Raw genomic sequence first — 14,728 nt, forward strand, 5'->3', positions numbered from 1 at the left:
CTTGACCTCACAGGGTGGTGGTGGGATGAAAGAAGGGCTGTGGTCTAGTGCTGGGCCTAGGAGGGGAAATGTTTTCCTTTCCTTCCCTTCCTGGTAAAACGACAGTAGCCTTGAGCACAGGCACCGGTCTGTCAAGTTTATCATTTTGAACTCCCATGCTCTCAGAGCCCCTCATTAAGCAGTTGGCCTTGATAACCAGGCTGCATGGGCAGGAAGAGAGGGCAGCAGGCACATCCCAGAACAGGGATGACAGGACTGGAGATGCCCACAGCTACCAGCAGGGGCCGCAGCACGCCTGGGCTCTGAGAGCAGGCCTGGCGTCGGAGGGGAAAGGAGATGACCAGGAGCCCGGAGAGGAGGGGCAGGGACTTGGCCAGGGTGTGGCGGATCTAGTCAAAAGATTGATGGTACAGCAGCCAAAGAAAAAAATAGATCAACTGGATTTCATCAAAATTAAAAACTTTGAAAAGACAACCCACAGAATGGGAAAAAATACTTGCAAATCTTATATCTGATAGGTGGCCAGTATCCAGAATATATAAAGAACTCTCTCTCTCTTTTTTTTTTGTTTTTGTTTTTGTTTTTTGTTTGAGACAGAGTTTTGCTCTTGTTTCCAGGCTGGAGTGCAATGGTGTGATCTCAGCTCACTGCAACCTGTGCCTCCCCAGTTCAAGTGATTCTCTTGCCTCAGCCTCCTGAGTAGCTGGGATTACAGGCATGCACCTCATCTGACTAATTTTTTTGTATTTTTAGTGGAGACAAGGTTTTACCATATTGGTCAAGTTGATCTCGAAATCCTGACCTCAGGTGATCCACTCACCTTGACCTCCTGGGAATACAGGCCTGAGCCACCATGCCTGGCCCATAAAGAACTCTTAAAACTCAGGCCAGGTGCGGTGGCTCACGCCTATAATCCTAGCACTTTGGGAGGCTGAGGAGGGTGGATCACGAGGTCAAGAGATCGAGACCATCCTGGTCAACATGGTGAAAACCAGTCTCTACTAAAAATACAAAAAATTAGCTGGGCATGGTGGCGTGGGCCTGTAATCCAAGCTACTCAGGAGGCTGAGGTAGGAGAATTGCCTGAACCCAGGAGGTGGAGGTTGCGGTGAGCCGAGATCGCGCCATTGCACTCCAGCCTGGGTAACAAGAGCGAAACTCTGTCTCAATTAAAAAAAAAAAAAAAAAAAAAAAGAACTCTTAAAACTCAACAATAGAAAGACTAACAACCCAACTCGAAACTGGACAAAGAATCTGAATACACATTCCTCCAAAGAAGAGATACAAATGGAGAACGAATATGGGAGGCTGTTGACGTCATCAGTCACCGGGGAAAAGCACATCAAAGCCACAGCATGATTCTGCCCACAGCCTCCAGTATCCGGCAGTAAAACCAACAGGCAGAGGGCAGGTGACACCCTCCTGTGTGCTGGTGTTAAAACCAGCAGGCAGAGGGCAGGTGTCAGCAAGGACCTGCATTGCTGATGGGAATGTAAAATGGTGCCACCATAGTGGAAAACCATTTTGGAGATTTCTCAAAAGGTTGAACACAGAATTTCCTTTTGACAGCCAGGCACGGTGGCTTACACCTATAATCTCAGCACTTCGGGAGGCCAAGGTTGGTGGATCACTGGAGGTCAGGAGTTCGAGACCAGCCTGGCCAACATGGTGACGCCCTGTCTCTACTAAAAATACAAAAATTGGGCTGGGCACTATGGCTCACACCTGTAATCCCAGCTACTCGGGAGGCTGAGGAAGGAGAATTGCTTGAACCTGGGAGGCGGAGGTTGCAGTGAGCCGAGATCGCGTCACTGCAGTCCAGCCTGGGCAACAGAGCCAGACTCTGTCTCCAGAAAAAAAAAAAATACAAAAATTAGCCAGATGTGGTGGAGACTCACACCTGTAATCACAGCTACTTGGGAGGTTGAGGCAGGAGAATGACTTGAACCCAGGAGGTGGAGGTTGCAGTGGGCCAAGACACTAAAGGCCACATACTGTATGATTCCATTTATGAGAGATATGCAGAACTGGCTAGTCTACAGACAGACAGCAGATTAGTGGTTGCCAGGGCCTGGAGAGGGGGTGATGGGGAGTGACTGCTAACAAGTACAGGGTCTTTAGGGGTGATGAAAATCTTCTGCACTTAGTGGTGATGATTGCACAACTTTATAAGTATACTAAATCACACTGAATCACTTTAAAATGATGAAATTTATGATGTGTGAATTATATCTCGATAAACTGTGTTGGTCAGCTTGAGGATTTTGTAGCAGACGGTTGGGCATTTCCCCGCAATGCTGGCCTCTTGGCAACCTCCAGGATGTTGCTATGCATTTCTGCCCAATTTCCGGACCTTTTGACCTTCGTAATTCATGTTCTCATTCTTTCACCCAGTGATTCTTTCTCTGGGCTGGAATGCAATGGCCTATCTGGTGGTCAGCAGTGTGTCCAGGGAGGCGCAGCTGAAGGGGCTGGGCAGTGCAGGCAGGGCCAGGACTAGTCACTGTCCCAGGGCAGTGACAGGACAGATGTGAATGCAGTAAGGCACCTCTGGGCAGACACCTGTCAGGGACTTGGGAAGGGCTTCCTGCATCTCCTGGAGGTTGACCGTCCTGACTTTTTGTGTCATGTACAACTTAGGCACATTTTAAAAACAATTCCAAAGTCAGAAACAACATCTCTGAGTAAATTAACAAATTCAGCAGAATAACAAATTGATGTTGTGTTACAAGTGGCCCTGCTGCAGAGCCACCACCCAAAACTGTGTCCCTTTCAGGGTGGCTGGCAAGCCCGAGGGCCATGAGGAGCATGAACAAGCCTGGGGTCTCTGCTGATCCCTGCCTGGAGTTGGGCCTCTTGGGAGGTTGCCTGGTGACCTGTGAGATGGGGTTGTGGCTGGCAGGAACCCAGGTATAAACTAAGTGCCAGGTCATCTCAGTAGCCTCCCCTCATGGGCAGTGGTAAGATGCCAACCCAGTCCCAGCATCCCTCACTGTTCAGGGTTTAAGAAGCGTGGATTCGGCCGGGAGCGGTGGCTCACACCAGTAATCCCAGCACTTTGGTGGATCATGAGGTCAAGAAACTGAGACCAACCTGGCCAACGTGGTGAAACCCCATCTCTACTAAAACTACAAAAAAATTAGCTGGGAGTGGTGGTGTGGGCCTGTAATCCCAGCTACTCCTGAGGCTGAGGTAGGAGAATCGCTTGAACTCAGAAGGCAGAGGTTGCAGTGAGCTGAGATCACCCCACAGCACTCCAGCCTGCTGACAGAGTGAGGCCCCGTCTCAAAAAAAAAAAAAGAAGAGTGGATTCAGCAGTTTGGGGGTCTTGGGTGCATAGAACTACAGTAGCTGATCCTCCTATGATGCAGCCTGGGCCTCTCCAGCTCCAAGCCCTGCAGATGTCCACTCTGTTTCTCAGTGACCTCGTGGGGCCAGCAGTGCCATCACACCATTTATAGACAGGAAACTGAGGCCAAGGAGGTGAGGTCGTGGCAGTGCTCCCAGACTAGAGCATCTCTTCCTCAGGCAGGTGTGGGCTGGGGAGGCCTCGGGTAGGACTTGAATGGAGGCCACCAGGCCTCCGGTGTCACACTTCCCACTTCCAATGGCCACAGCTCCAGCCCTCATCTTGGGCTCAGGCGTTGCCTTCACAGCCTGGCAGAGGTCTCAGCATGATTCACCTCCAGTGGCTCAGGCCCTGCTGAGGACTGTGGAGGCGCCTGGGGCAAGCACCGCACTGTCCTCATGCTCAGCCCGGTCGTCGAGGGAGACCATGACACTGAAACTGAAGGGTGATTCAGGCAGGCCTGCAAGCACAGATGAAGGTGGCCAGAGAGCCCTGCCGGAACCTCTCTTTGCAGAGGTAGTTTTCAGTCGGGATCTGACCAAGGAGGCAGAACCTGCAATTGAGTACTGAGGACCTGGGTGTCGGGAGCAGGGAGGGAGATGGGTCCAGAGTCCATGGCTGGGCTCCTGGGTTTCTTGGTGTCCTCTCTGACATCCAGCTTCTCCCTGGACACTCTGGTGATGGGCCAGTGGGGACAAGGAAATGGGCCTAAGTGAGTTGTGAACGGTGAGGGCCGGGGCAAGCCACTTGCACCGCAGAGCCTCACTTTCCTCTCGGGAAGCTGTAGCCATGGGAGAACTTCTGCAGTGGGGCACAAGCAGACGCTGACTCTTCCCTACATCCCCTGCAGGAGGTGCCTGTGTTGTTCCCGACTTCTGGATACGGAGATGGTGGAGCCCGGGTTTGAGCCCTGGTGGGCAGGGTGCCCAGCCTGTATTGGCTATGGGAAGGTGCCAGGTCCACACCGTGCTGTGCACAAGCTGAGAGCAGGCTCATGTTGTGGCTGAGGCTCTCCCCTTCCCATGGCCAAACACCAAAAGGCTGGGAGGCCTTGTCCTGACAGCCATGCCATCATTCAGGTGTCCCCACACCAAGGACTCATGTTGGAGCCCTGGGCCCTTATGGTGGGGCAGGAAGATCCCAGCCCCTGTGTGGGCAGTTGGCAGAAAAGAGATAAGAATGGCCCCTGACCTATGGGAAGACTGCTGAGCCCCTCTTGTAACAAAGGACCTGGAAATTACTGCTCTTCTCTTAATCCCAAAATCAATTAACACTCTCCATGGGACAGGCTGCAGAAGGGACGCTTCCCTGCCTCAGCTGCAGGGAGTGTGAATTGGTACAATCTCTCTTGAGTACAATCTGACAAAAGCTAGCCAAATTACAAATACATAAACTTTTCGACCCAATAACTTCATTTCCAGGAATTCATCCTATAGAGGGGCATGACACGAGCAAGTCACAAGCTCATTGCAGCCTTGTTTGCAAAAGCAGAATAGGCTGGTTATGTACACCACGATCCCGCTGGCCAGGGGGAATGCTACGCAGCTGTCAGAAAGAACAAGGACCCCTCAGGTAGACCGCGTAGGAGATCTCTGAAGCATAGGGTTAGGCTAAAAAGGAAGTACTGAGCAGCGGCTTCTGCATGCTCTTCTTGTGTGAACAAACAAGGAAAACTAAGCATCTGCACTCTTATTTGTGTGTAAATGCCAGAAACAAGAGGTGGGGTTACCTATCAGTGGGTGTGTGGTGGGGAATCAGGGAAGGGGTGTGAGAGAGGTTTTCTCTTTCATACCTCTTTGTGCTTTGTTTATTGTCTCATTCTGTCTCTCAGGCTGGAGTGCAGTGGCATAGTTTTGGCTCACGGCAGCCTCTGCCTCCCAGGTTCAAGTGATTCTCCTCTTAGCCTCCTAAGTAGCTAAGATTACAGACATGCGCCACCACATCTGTTTTTTGTTGGTTTGTTTTTTGCATTTTTAGTAGAGACGGGTTTTGCCATGTTGGCCAGGTGCTTTTGAACTTCTGGCCTCAAAGTGATCCACTCGCCTTGGCCTTCCAAAGTGCTGGGATTACAGGCATGAGCCACTGGGCCTGGTCATACCTTTTAATATTTAATGACAGTAATAATTTAAAAATTTCTCCCAGTCCCTCCTGTTGGGTCTTGGGAAAGTTGTTTTTTGTTTTTGTTCTTTTTATTTTGAGATTGACTCTTAGTCTTACTCTATCGCCCAGGCTGGAGTGCAGTGACATGATCTCGGCTCACTGCAACCTCCGCCTCCTGGGTTCAAGTGATTCTTATGCCTCAGCCTCTCGAGTAGCTGGGATTACAGGCACCCGCCACCATAATTGGCTAATTTTTGTATTTTTAGTAGAGACGGGGTTTCACCATGTTGGCCAGGCTGGTCTCAAACTTCTGACCTCAGGTGATCTGCCTGCCTTGGCCTCCCGAAGTGCTGGGATTACAGGAGTGAGTCACCACACCCGGCCTTGGGAAAGTTTTATAGCAGATGTCCAATACAATGCGTTACTTTCGTTATCCTTATTTAAAAAAAAACAAAAACAAAAAACCTTACCATTTATTCATTTGTAGTTCCTAAAGTCACATGGTATAGCTGTAGCTGTCCATCTGAAAATGCCAGAAAAGCACCAAGAAAAAAAGAAACTTTCCCAAACAGAAATAACACAGATAATATTCAGTATGTTTCTTGCAGTACTTTTCTCTGAGATCATTTCTTTGATCTTTTAATAATTGTTCTTTGAGTTTCTGTGATACATCAAACCCTCTCATAGTGCCAGGAACCTACTGCTGAGTGTATCAGTGAGCATTTGCTGCAATAACAAACAATCTCAAAACCCCAGTGGCCTAGGATAATAAAGGTTGACCTTCGTACAGTTTATGTGAGGGCTCTGGGAGTTACACTCTCCTCTCTGTATCTTCCCATCCGAGAGCTGGGCTGGACAAGGAGTAGCCACCATCTGGAGGAGCACAAAGGCCAAGAGAAACTGAAATCTTATCTGAAGCTGCTGCTCGTGCTGGTGCACAGCCTCCTGCCCTTGGGACTCTGGGCAAAGAGTCTCGCCTCGGTGAGCTGGGGAGCATCTGCCCCAGGCAGGAACAGCCCAAGGACACATGACAAGGAGGAATACATAATCTCCCTACAGTGGAGGGGACAAATGAATGGCAACAACGTTGCCACCTTCCTCAGAGAGCAAAAACTAATAAATGTAGCACCTCTTTCAAATAACGAAGTGGCATTGTTTTACAAGCATTACCCCACACCTTTCACAATTTCCTTACAACCATCCTCAGCCAGCGATTCCAGATTCCATCTGATACGGAATAGGACATGTCCTGTTCTCAGCCCCAGGCCCTCTGGCTGGTACCTGTGACTGCTTTTTTTTTTTGAAATGGAATCTCACTCTGTTGCCCAGGCTGGGGTGCAATGGCATCACGATCTTGACTCACTGCAACCCCCACCTCCTGGGTTCAGGTGATTCTACTGCCTCAGCCTCCCAAGTAGCTGGGACTATAGGTATGTGCCACCACGCCTGGCTAACTTTTATATTTTTAGTAGAGACGGGGTTTCACCATGTTGGCCAGGCTGGTCTAGAACTCCTGACCTCAAGTGATCAGCCCACTTTGGCTTCCCAAAGTGAGCCACCACACCCGGCCTCTTTTGTCCTTTTGAATAACTCTTAAACAACTTTATGCTTTAATCTCTGTTTTCCTGGGGATAAATTCCTAGAAGTAGATGAAAGAGTAGGAAAATGTTGGAGACTTGCCAAATTGCAGTGACACAGAGGGCACTCGGCTTGCCAGTCCTCTGCCAACTCTGGGCCTTATTGGAACAAGAAGAGCTGAACTCATGTGTGAAGACATCTACTTGCCTTCATTGCCTCACAATTGTTGCCGCTGAGACCACACTGTCGTCTTCTGGGTTTGTGACCTTTTGTGACTCCTCCTTTCTTTTGGGAGTTTGGTCTTCACTGTACTGATCTGCATGAGCTTCTTGCATATTAAAAATACCCTCTTATGTTTCGCATCTTTTTCTCAAATAGATGGCTGCCTTTTAATATCATTTCTTAATATATTTTTAAATAGGTCAGGTGTACCTTTTCCTTTTAAAATCTCTCCCATCCTACCACCATTGCTCTTGTGTTTAGAGACACTTCCCAAATCTGGCCGATGTTCACAGATAACTAACCCCCTCTGGGCTGGCCAGCTGGGAGCCTGGAGACCTGGTTCTATGGTGACCTGCTCGCTGAGGCCCTTGGGCAGCTGTCTTTTCCTCTCTGGGCCTTGGTTTCTACACCTGTCGAAAGACTAGTATGTCCAGCCCAGGCATTTGGGGAGAGGCCGAGGGCTCCTTGCTGTCTCTCACCTCTGCAGCCAGGACACCCACCGGCTTTCTCTCTTTGACCTCTGGACTGATCTGACCTCTGGCCTGGCCTGACGTTCATTCCTCAGCTTCAGATCCAAGGTCCCCTTACCCCCTACCCTCCAACCCCATATCATCAGAGACACGGAACCAAACCCCTCTTCAAGCCCCACAAAGCACAAGTAAAGAATGAGCCACCCGCTGTTCCACAGCCCTGCAGGCTCCAGGGCTCTGCACCAGTCTGGTCTGTGACGACCCATGTGGGAAAACACCCAGGGTCCCAGGCAGCTAGGGAGTAACCTGCTGCCACCCTGCAGACATCACTGCTTTTCAGGTCTTTATTTAAAACAAAGAAGACTTCTGGCCTCACCAAACCGATTATCCTGCAAAACAGCAATTCTTTTCTAAGGTCAGTATGTATTTGTTCATCAAAAGGGTCACTGCTGCGGTTTATTGATCAGTGACTTCCTTGAGCAGCTCACATAAAACCTTTTAGAAAAACATAGGTTTCCATTCCAAAGGCCCCAAGAGACTGTGACTCCTTTGCAGGCATGTGCTAGGCACGGAGCCTGGGAGTACAGGGCTGGCATTTGATGGGCACCTCCTGTGTGCCTGGTCATCTGGGGGCCCTCCCATGCCCCCCATAGCCCTATGTACTGAGCTATTTAACAGACCGGAAAACTGAGGCCACGAGAGTAAGAGCCACGCCTGGGAACCCCTAGGAATTAGTGGAGAGCTTCGAGGTGAGCCCAGCCAGCCTCCTCAAGATCTAGGTCATGGGAAGGTGGGACAGCTGAGCTTCCCTCTTCTTCTGGGGCAACTCCTATTCCAGCACCCTGCCCTCTGATCCCAGTCTGCCAAATCAGCACTCCAGCCCTGTTCATGGTGATTGGTTTAGGGATGAGCAAATCTCTAAATCAGCCAATAAGATTCCACTCTAGGACTTCTCCTGGGCCGCAGAGGCCAGGCCAAGAAGGTCATGTAGGAGCTGCTGTGGTCATGGGTACTCCTCACGAGGCAGTTGGAGCAGGCATGACCCCTCCATGGAAGGAAGTGGAGCTGAAAGAGGGAGAGGAAGCACTTGCATGCCTGGATCCAGCCACACCTGAAATTATTACTGCTCACCTGATTTTTCACTCTAGGAGTCAATGAATTTCCTTTTTGGCTTAAGCCAGTTTGAGCTAGTGTTTTGCCACTTGCAACCAGAAATGTTGAGATGTGCACTAGAGTAAGGACACGTACTAGAGTCAGCAGCGTCTCTACATTAGAGCTCAGAGCGTTTGAGCAGAATCGGGCCTGCAGCCGTGTGCAGGTCACTCATTAGGAGAACAGCCCAAAAGACAGCCAGGGACACACGGAGGCAGAGGCAATAGCACTGCAGGCAGCAGGGAGAGACAGCGAAAAGCAGACGTGGCAAAACCTCTAAATTTTTCTTGAGGGTTTGAAACTCTTCAAAATAAAAGTTGAGCTGGGCAAGGTGGTACACATCTGTAGTACCAGCTACTTGGGAGGCTGAGGCAGGAGGATCACTTGGGCTCAGGAATTTGAGGCTGTAGTGTGCTATTATTGCACCTATGAAGAGTCACTGCACTCCAGCCTGGGTGACATGGTGACCCCCTGGCCGCTTAAAATTAAAAAAAATCTAAAAAGTTGAGTAAGCGAGAAAAACTCTGCTGTCAATCTCGTTCTGGCTGACGATGGGGAATGCCAGGAGGTGTGGTGTGGGGGGCTGTGCGTCTCCCTGCTGGGCACCCCTGATTCTTGGAGCTCAGCCTCCTGACTGGCTGAGGACCACCTGCCTCAGTTTGCATACGCTCTCCAGGTACCAGCACATGACCTTGGGCAGGTGACTTCGACCTAGTGTCAGATAGTGTCACAGAGCCGGGCTTCCTTATCTGCAAACCTAGCTCTGTCAGAGATCCGTCTCAGTGCACTTTCACACTTCCTCATTTTTGTCAGCCCAAGAGGTGGAACCTGGCATCGTGAGGGCTCTCGTTGTGGTTTCAATTGGCAATTTTCTCTTCATAAGCAAAGTTACACATTTTCATACCTAGGAACCATTTGTATTGGTTTTCTGAGCAGAATCACAGCTCCTACTTTATAGGGTCACTGTGAGACCTTAAATCGGCATGTGTACATCTGATCTGGACCAAGGCGGTCCAGAGGGTGACAGTTATTACTATGGAGTGTTGAAGGAGCATGTCCCGTGACTGGGTGACTGACCCGGGTCTGCCCTCAACCATCAGGTTGGGTGGCACAAAAGTCACCTGTGTGTCTGGTCTATGTGGACCCTTTGTGGTCCACACCCCACATGGGGTCTGTAATCTACCAGCACTGGGTAGGAGGTGGGAGTGGGGCATGGTGGAAGGGGGGCATGCCCCAGCCCAGCCTCAGCAGAATGTGCTCACAGTGAGAAGGCTTGGATCTAGGACCCGCCCTGCCCAGCACCCAGTACCCATGCTGTGGTCCCCTCTGGGCCACTGCCCTGTGCCTGGGGCCAGTGGTCCTGTACAGACTCCCCTGCAGGGGCTGCATGAGACCAATGTACTGGCTCCAGGAAAGGCTGCAGTCCTGCCCATCCACCCTGCATTACCCCCAGACCACCAAAATGAGATGTGAAGATAACACAACCCCTGCACACACAACTCAAAGAATAAGATGAGCCCTACAGCAACAGGAGGGAGAGACAAAAGGCAAGTCACTCAAAGTGAAATAGTCTGTTCTTGAGCCTGTACATGGGAATGCTCAGGTGCACACTCCAGAGCAAGCTCCTGGGGAAGGACCCCGCCTCAGAGACCCCAGGCATTTGTGTCTTTCCTTGGTGCAAACAGTGGATGGCTGCCCCCAGCAAAGCATGGGAGGGTCTGTCCCCACGGCCAACCCTTTCAGTGCACTTTCACGCTTCCTTGTTCATGCTAGCCCAATAGGTAGAACCTGGAGTCATGAGGGCTCTCACTGTGGTTTCAATTGGCAATTTTCTTTTCATGAGCAAAGTTGTACTTTTTTATATCTAGGAGGCTTTTTTCTTTTTGAGACAGTGTCTCACTCTGTTGTCCAGGCTGAAGTGGTGTGGGGTGATCTGAATGCACTGAGTTCAAGCAATTCTCCTGCCTCAGCCTCCCGAGTAGCTGGGGTTCCAGGCACATGCCACCACACCCGACTCTGTGTGTGTGTGTGTGTGTGTGTGTGTGTGTGTGTGTGTGTGTGTGTGTTTTAGTAGAAATGGGGTTTCATCTTGTTGCCCAGGCTGGTCTTCAACTCCTGAGCGCAGGCAATCCACCCACCTCGGTCTCCCAAACTGCTGGGATTACAGGTGTGAGCCACCACACCCGTCCCATTTGTATTACTTTTCTGTTAGTTCTCTACTTATGTTTGTCCCTTTCTCTCATGGGTTGTCGGTCTTCTGCGTCCTATTTAGTGCTGCACTTTCTGGGGGCTTTGTTGGTGATGTTGCTGTTTCGAACGGCTGCAGGCATTGCGCTGAAGAGCTGCCCTGTGCTGTTAAGCATAGAGAAGCTGTGATGTGCCTGGGGGAGAAAATATGTGTTAGACAAGCTTTCTTCATGTGTGAGTTATGGTGCTGTCAGTTACAGTGCTGTTGACAGAGGTTCTGTGTTAATGAATCCACTGTCCATCCAGAAAGAGGAGAGAAAATTTGCCAATCGGTACATGGAGCTGATTGGAAAGTGTGTTGTGTTTCCCTGGGACACATGGTTTGGGATTCGCTAGTTCAGTGTTTGCAGAGACTATAAAGCATGACTCCCCTGGATCCAGGGATCAACTGTATAAGCTGTAGATCCAGCTCCTGGATTGTGTGGCATTCTTAGGAGCCCTCCCGCTTGGATCCTCTAGGAAATGACATTGTCTTATCATCTTCTTCGTCTCCTAAACCTGGGCTCTGTGCCCCTCATATGGGCAGCTTCCCTGCTGTCCCACGTGGATGATGCCTCCCACGCAGTCTGTCATGCGCTGCAGTAATTTTCCCAGGTGAGCACTGGGCCATGTGCACAGTAGGCTAACAGGTGTTTGATAACGGCCTCACGTCCATCTAGGCACACCTTCAGTTTGAATGAGCCAGGCACTTCCAGGGACAGGCACAAGCAATTTGGACTGAGTCTGCTGGAAAAAAACAGAAATCAGGCATGCAAGTTCATCAATAAATGGAAAAAACCCTCTTCTATATTCACATGGAGAATGATGCGGCCCCTTTGAGGTTCTCAAGGGGACTTGGTCGGCTCCAATTGCCAGGCTGACTGGGGCCCCACCAAGTGCAAATTGGAAACTCTGGGCAGGAGAGACCCCTGCCAGCCCCAGGCCTGAGTCAGCTCCCCTAGTTGGGAAGACAACCTGTCCTTAACCACGGTCAGAACCTGCCTGGACCACCCCGCCAAGCCCATTGGGTGGGGACTGAAACTGGTGGCTGCCTGGCACTTTTTTTCTGCTCTGTTCTCACAGACCCCCACCAGTTCTGTGGCCCTGACACCCCTGTTGCTGTGTCCCCTGAACCTCTGTGTCCCCCTGTGGAAACAGAGGTGAGGACCTGCGTCCAGGCAGATTGGAATGGGTGGCCATTTCTCTCTCTGTGGGCAGGCACTGCCGGCAAGGCAAGGACAAGGGAGCTGGGGGGTCCCAGCCAAGGCAAGAGTTTGCCCAGAGTCAAGAGGACAGCAGTAGCTGGTGCCCCCAAGCTGCCCCAGCACACCTGATGGCCACCTCTGCAGCCTGCAAGAGCCAACACATCCGCCTCCTTCTGGGGCTGCTAAGAACTTCCCTGGGAATCTCTCACAACCTGGGACTCAGCACCTCCATTGTCCCTTTGACTAATGAGGAAACTGACATTCAGATAAATTAACCAGCAGGTCGAAGGTCGTGGCCAGTGGGCGGTGCCAAGGCTTAAATCAGAGCCAGGAGCCTCCAGACCCAAGTTTTGAGCTGCATTCGATACTCTCTGCTGAGCCCCTTCCTTCATCTCACGGCCTCATTGGGAGTCTGTTAGCATCCCCCGTCTAAAGACACGGGGGTGGGTGGTGGATGGAACTGCCTCTTGTCTGAAATGCAGATGGACGCGCAAGGGCAGAAGCATTCACTGGCAGCACTTTCATGTGTTTCCTTACAGCGTTTCTTCCTGTGTGTTGTCACTTCACAGTATCTCTAACCATTACACAACTCTAAGAAGAGCATTTAAGCGGCTCAGTGTTTTTTTGTTTTTTGGGGTTTTTTTTTGAGACAGAATCTGTTGCCCAGGCTGGAGCTGGAGTACAGTGGTGTGATCTCGGCTCATTGCAACCTCCGCCTCCTGGGCTCAAGAGATGCTCCTGCCTCAGCCTCCTGAGTAGTTGAGATCACTAATTTTTGTGTTTTTAGTAGAGGCGGAGTTTCACTATGTTGGCCAGGCTGGTCTTGTACTCCTGGTCTCAAGTGATCTGTCCGCCTCGCCTCCCAAAGTGCTGGTATTACAAGTGTGAACCACCTCGCCCAGCTCGACCATATTTGACTATGTAGGAATAGCACTATTTCCTTAACTATTTATTTATTCATAATGTTTTTTATAAATAATTCTTCAGTGAACATCTTTATACAACACTATCTGCTTCGCTGGTCACTTTGTTAATGTAAATTCTCCAAAAGAGAAGTACTGACTTAAAGGGTCAGAACAATTTTTAGGCTCTTGCTCCAGCCACAAGTTGCTTTTGGAAAGCCTGTACCCGTCTACACAGCTGACTCCATTTAAAGACAGTGGTCGTAGGCTGAGCTGGGGCTGGCACGAACTGTCAGGGGCAAAGGGAAAGGCCACATTCAGGGCCTCAGCAGCCAGTGGCTATGCTGGAGGGCAGTGAACACACAGGGTTGGGCCTGGAGTCAATGTAGAATTAAAGGAGGGTCATGACTTAATTGTCTGTCCATAAGAGAGGCAGCGCAAGAAGGAAGCCTTGAGGGAACCCAGGACTTGCCACAGAGGCCTGGGGAAAGGTGGATGGCAGCTGGAGGATGGAGTCGTGGTCAAGCCCTCCTGGGCTCACCTCCAGTCTGCCTGACCTGCTAGGTGTGGCGCTTGGTCAGGATGGGTTCCCTCTCTATGCCGAATTTCCATCTACGAATGGCGCCACATCCAGGGGGTCTTGAGGGTGAAATGAGAGCATTTTTGCAAAGTATTAGCTCAGCACCTAGCACACACCACGTGCTGCGTAACGGTGGCAATTATTATTGTTATTATCATTATTTCAGCTGTAAGACTACCTGGGGTTTCACCATTTACTGGGCTCAGTGACTCACCTCCAGCTTCTCAAGATTCCTCGTTCCAGTTCCTGGGGCAAGGAACTACCTGGTGCAGTTTGGCAGTGATCTGGTCAGTGGAGGCTGAGGGGCAACGATGTCCACGCCTGGGGCTGGCCCCCCTTTAGCAGGAGTCCGGGTGGGGATCTCAAATACTTGCCATCCCAGGACATTTGAAGGGCTAAAAACAGGAAATATGACCTTGTATCTGGTATGAGTCTAATCAAGCAAAATTAAATAATCCCTTTGTAGTTAGAAGAAAAATGTTCAATCACGTTCACTTATTTGATCTGCACTCTCGTGTAGACAGCTGCAAACAGATAGATGTGTGCCTGCTGCAGGGTCTGCAGCAGGGATTGTGCTGAGGTAGTGACACTGGGCACGACTTAAAACACTTTTTTTTTTTTTTTGAGATGGAGTTTCACTCTTGTTGCCCAGGCTGGAGTGCAGTGGTGCGATCTCAGCTCACTGCAACCTCTGCCTCCCAGTTTCAAGCAATTCTTTTGCCTTGGACTCCCGAATAGCTGGGATTACAGGCACCTGCCATTACTACTGACTAACTTTTTGTATTTTAGTAGTGATCGGGTTTTTTCATGTTGGCCACATTGGTCTCAAATTTCTGACCTCAGGTAATCTCCTGCCTTGGCTTCCCAAAGTGCTGGGATTACAGGCGTGAGCTACCATGCCTGGCCTGTTTGTAATTTTTTATTTTTGAGACAGAGTTTCACTC

General features: G+C 50.3%; 1 long non-coding RNA gene across 1 annotated transcript; it reads right to left on the minus strand.

Moving 5' to 3' along the window:
* Positions 1-10,429: 10,429 nt before the first annotated feature.
* On the minus strand, positions 10,430-14,422 carry LOC128931313 (uncharacterized). Its single transcript, XR_013532139.1, has 2 exons — positions 13,999-14,422; positions 10,430-11,841 (listed from the first exon to the last, which is right to left on the minus strand). It is a non-coding gene; the product is annotated as an uncharacterized LOC128931313 (long non-coding RNA).
* Positions 14,423-14,728: the final 306 nt, after the last annotated feature.

Source organism: Callithrix jacchus, chromosome 1 (assembly GCF_049354715.1).
Source record: "Callithrix jacchus isolate 240 chromosome 1, calJac240_pri, whole genome shotgun sequence".
Taxonomy (NCBI): Eukaryota; Metazoa; Chordata; class Mammalia; order Primates; family Cebidae; genus Callithrix; species Callithrix jacchus.